Raw genomic sequence first — 4,111 nt, 5'->3', positions numbered from 1 at the left:
GAAGATTCATATTCAAATTTTTATTTCTTCGCATAGATTTTTTTTTTATTATTGTTTACAAACCAGACGCTGTGTAGCCCTTGTGGCTTAGCGCTTCTTTTTTATTATAATAATAATAATTTGCATAGATTTATGTTATAAGATATTGCTAAGCACAAAGAAAGCATGCCTGAGAATTTTGGGCAGACTAATCTTAATGCTTACAGATTACTTAAAACTAGACATAGGTTACGAAATTGTAAATTTTAAGTCCCACTTGCCTTAACCAAATTACTTGTAGATAATAATTCAGATAATGCCCTGTAAACCTCCTGCAGGTGATTTACTCAAATAATAATAATAATTTTTCAATTATGTTGGTTTGGTTCTACTGTCATCTGCAGCGCTGTGTGACCCTGGTGGATTTAACGTTTAGCTTTGATTTATTTATTTATTTTTATTTGGACATGATACATAGTTGTACAAAGAAATATAGTGATTGGGTGTCCATGCCAAAAGCCCCTTAATAATAATGTATTGTCTATTATTATTATTATTATTATTATTATTATTATTATTATTATTATTATTATTATACTGCCGAAAATTGATCATTTATTACATACCATAGGACCCTTGTGGGTTTAGCGTTTAGTTTTGATTTGATAACATGCCATAACGGCAGTAAATTCAGTAAAGACTAGAAGCGTAAACATAAGAGGAACCCCGGTACAACACAGTCACTGGCTTGATGCCGGTGAGGGTTCTTAATCCAAGGAATTGGTCCTGTCCTTCCCTTCTATGGATTAAACCTGATTGCTTCGTTTTTTCCCAGATGTGTATGACCCCTCAAATGTTAATCGTTTCATTGTGTCCACCTTAGGTTAATAATCAAAACTCTAATTCTTCTCTACCAAACTTATTAAAGCCGCATAGCATGAACTAGTAGACTAGACAGTTTTCTTGTATTCATTGTAACTCGCCTAACGACCATATGTACAATTACTGCACTGTTATTGCCTTATTAAGCTTAAGTTAGTTTTAAGTTTGCCCGAAATGCTCTGCATATAAAGGGGCTTTTGGAATGTACACACAATTGTTATACTCCTTTGTACAAACATGTATCATGCTGAAATAAAATTATTATTATGATTATAGTAAAACGTGATTATGTGAACTACAGCAAAACGTTGACTTTTGGTTTAAAGATAAATTTCCTTTGGCTTTTCAAACTCCCAATTGTGCTATAACGAAAATTTTAAGTCTGGGATGTAATTATAAGATATGAAGTGTACCACAAGTGTGTTATGAATATTTAGTAATTCTTAATGTTTTTTTCAAGGCGATGATATTTAAAGAATATGCCCTTCAGGGAGATGCTCTTCAAAGAATATGCCCTTCAGGGAGATGCTCTTCAAAGAATATGCCCTTCAGGGAGATGCTCTTCAAAGAATATGCCCTTCAGGGAGATGCTCTTCAAAGAATATGCCCTTCAGGGAGATGCTCTTCAAAGAATATGCCCTTCAGGGAGATGCTCTTCAAAGAATATGCCCTTCAGGGAGATGCTCTTCAAAGAATATGCCCTTCAGGGAGATGCTCTTCAAAGAATATGCCCTTCAGGGAGATGCTCTTCAAAGAATATGCCCTTCAGGGAGATGCTCTTCAAAGAATATGCCCTTCAGGGAGATGCTCTTCAAAGAATATGCCCTTCAAGGAGATGCCTTTCAAAGAATATTCTCATCAAGAAAATGCTATTCATAGAATATGCCCTTCAAAGAATATGCCCTTCAAGGAGATGCCCATCAAAGAATATGCTCTTCAAGGAAATGCTTTCCAAAAAATATGCCCTTTAAGGAGATGCTCTTCAAATAATATGCTATTCAAGATGCCCTTCAGAAAGGATGTCTTTAGAGATGCCTTTCAGGGAATGCACATAGGTGGTTATGCGTTATTTACAGTGAGCAAAGTCAGGGCATTTTTCCAGAATGGTTGGTAATATGCCTTTATGGATATAATACTTTGATATTTCCTGACCATTTGCGCGCGAGTTAACTCTGAATTTATTAATTTTATCACATTCCAGTAGTTCGTCTGGAAAAATTTACGTTTAGTTATATCTAAGTTAGCTGGTGATGCTGACGCAACCTACCGGAGATACTTGTAACCCAACCGAAGCCGGTATTGACATTCAAGAATACCTTGCTAAAATATAAGGTAATATAAAAAAGTCAGAACCACATATAAGCTACATTGTAATATTTTTGCGACTTAATTCATGTCTGCATAAATAACTCATTGACTGTAACCAGATATAAATATGTAAATAGCTCATTATCACTGTAAATTGTTTAGCTATAAAAACTTTGGGGCCTAATCCCTGGATCCATTAAAATGATGTGCCGCTGTAATCTTTTGACTACCCCCCACGGGATGGGTATGTGGTGCTTAATAAAGATATTAAACTAACAATTCCAGGAAATCGAGGCAACCAATTCCCTGGATCTTACCTGATTGCCTTCACCTTTCCCACTCCACAGCGCTGTGTACTGTATATCCATCAAGGGAGATGCTTTGATACTGGTGAGGGGCTCTTGATCTAAAGTGGTACACACATTCTTTCCTGCCTTGAACCTAACCTAATTGCCTTTTATTCGTTAGGTGTTGTATAATCCCTACGGAGTCAGCGCGCCCTCTCTCCTTCCCATGAATGGAATAATTGTGTTGGCTCGAGACGTAGTGCTTTTGACTGACATCTGAAGGACCCAGGATGAGTGTAAACGTTGCCCCTATTCACATAGTGAATAGGTACCAGCGTGTTAGCCGACTGTCGTATCCTGGAAAGATCAAAGAACCCAGTAAAAATAAGCCACAGTGACCGACTTTCTTGGGTTATTCTGTGTTACAAATCGCCGAGTTAACAACTCTAATAACATTCATAAAGTTTTACATAGATCCAGGATAAGACCAGCTATGGGATCCCTGCTGGTTTAGCGGCTCACTTTGATGAAAATAAAAATATAATAACACTGACCTCTATATAAGCATTCAGAAATTCTTGACGCAGTAGCTCCGTAATCTATGTAGACAGGAATGTGTGAGCCTCCTTTATACTCTCAACACCTCTCAACAGCTTGTTACAAGGAGCCAGCTACTCTTGTTATAATACACTTATTGTTACCACTTACATGTTGCAAGCACCGTTTACTGTGACGAACTTTGTGGTAACGATAAGGTTGACTGTTAGCATTATACAGTGGTAGATCAGTAACAAGAGCAGATCAATACAAGGAGTGACAGCGACCTACTTCCCCTTCAGCCACACGCTGACTACCTTACTTGCAGCCTGTCCTCTTATCCTTGATTTATTTATTTATTTATTTATTTATTTGAACATGATACATAGAAGTACAAAGAAGTACAGTGGTTAAGTGCAACATGCCAAAGCCCCTTGTATGCAGAGCATTATGGGCAGGCTTAAAATTAACTTAAGATTAACTAAGCAATGATATATTCAGTGGTAAACATTATTGTAAACAAATAACAATTAAGCACAAATGAGTATTTCAAAGACAGGTCATATGGTCATTTACTGTGTTGCTGAGCATTCGGTAGAATGGAGTATTCTGTTAGGTAATGTAATTAAAAATAACAAAGTTTGATTGGGTCACAGGTTAAACATTTATGAGATACAATTATTCAGTATTTATTTAGTTGAGGGTGAGTAAGTGATTTTTAAGAATAGACTTGGATTTATAAACAGTGTTTCTTTTATATTCACAGGTAATGAATTCCAGATTTTTGGGCCTATTATGTGCATTGACTTTTTGCATAGTATGAGATGGACACGAAGAACATCAAAGAGTGATCTGTGCCTTGTGTTATGGTCATTGTTCTGTTGAGGTTGGTAAGGAGACGTTTGAGGGGAGGGTTTATATCCGAGTTAAGTGTTCTATGTATGTAGTAGGTACAATAATAAGTATGGATGTTTTGTATGGTGAGTAGGTTTAGTGTTTTGAATATTGGTGGAGTGTGCTGCCTGTAGTGGGAATTTGTTATTCTGACTGCAGCCTTTTGTTGGGTAATTAATGGTCTGAGATGGTTTATTGTTGTTGAGCCCCATGCACAAATTCCA

The 4,111-nt window shown here is 36.6% G+C and overlaps 1 protein-coding gene across 2 annotated transcripts in view; it reads right to left on the bottom strand.

Moving 5' to 3' along the window:
* LOC128706475 (patched domain-containing protein 3-like) overlaps positions 1-3,295 on the bottom strand; it is a 65,698-nt gene extending 62,403 nt beyond the window's left edge. Inside the window, exon 1 of one of the 2 annotated variants that reach the window (XM_070095161.1) lies at positions 3,165-3,295. The gene's annotated coding sequence lies outside the window, so the exon portion shown is untranslated. Of the gene's footprint in view, positions 1-3,010 lie in introns of both variants that reach the window. The other variant, XM_070095152.1, reaches the window with a different exon arrangement.
* Between the last annotated feature and the right edge of the window lie 816 nt (positions 3,296-4,111).

Source organism: Cherax quadricarinatus, chromosome 4 (genome assembly GCF_038502225.1).
Source record: "Cherax quadricarinatus isolate ZL_2023a chromosome 4, ASM3850222v1, whole genome shotgun sequence".
Classification (NCBI taxonomy): domain Eukaryota; kingdom Metazoa; phylum Arthropoda; class Malacostraca; order Decapoda; family Parastacidae; genus Cherax; species Cherax quadricarinatus.
The sequence above is the reverse complement of the archived record's forward strand: the minus strand, read 5'-3'. Positions and strand labels throughout refer to the sequence as shown.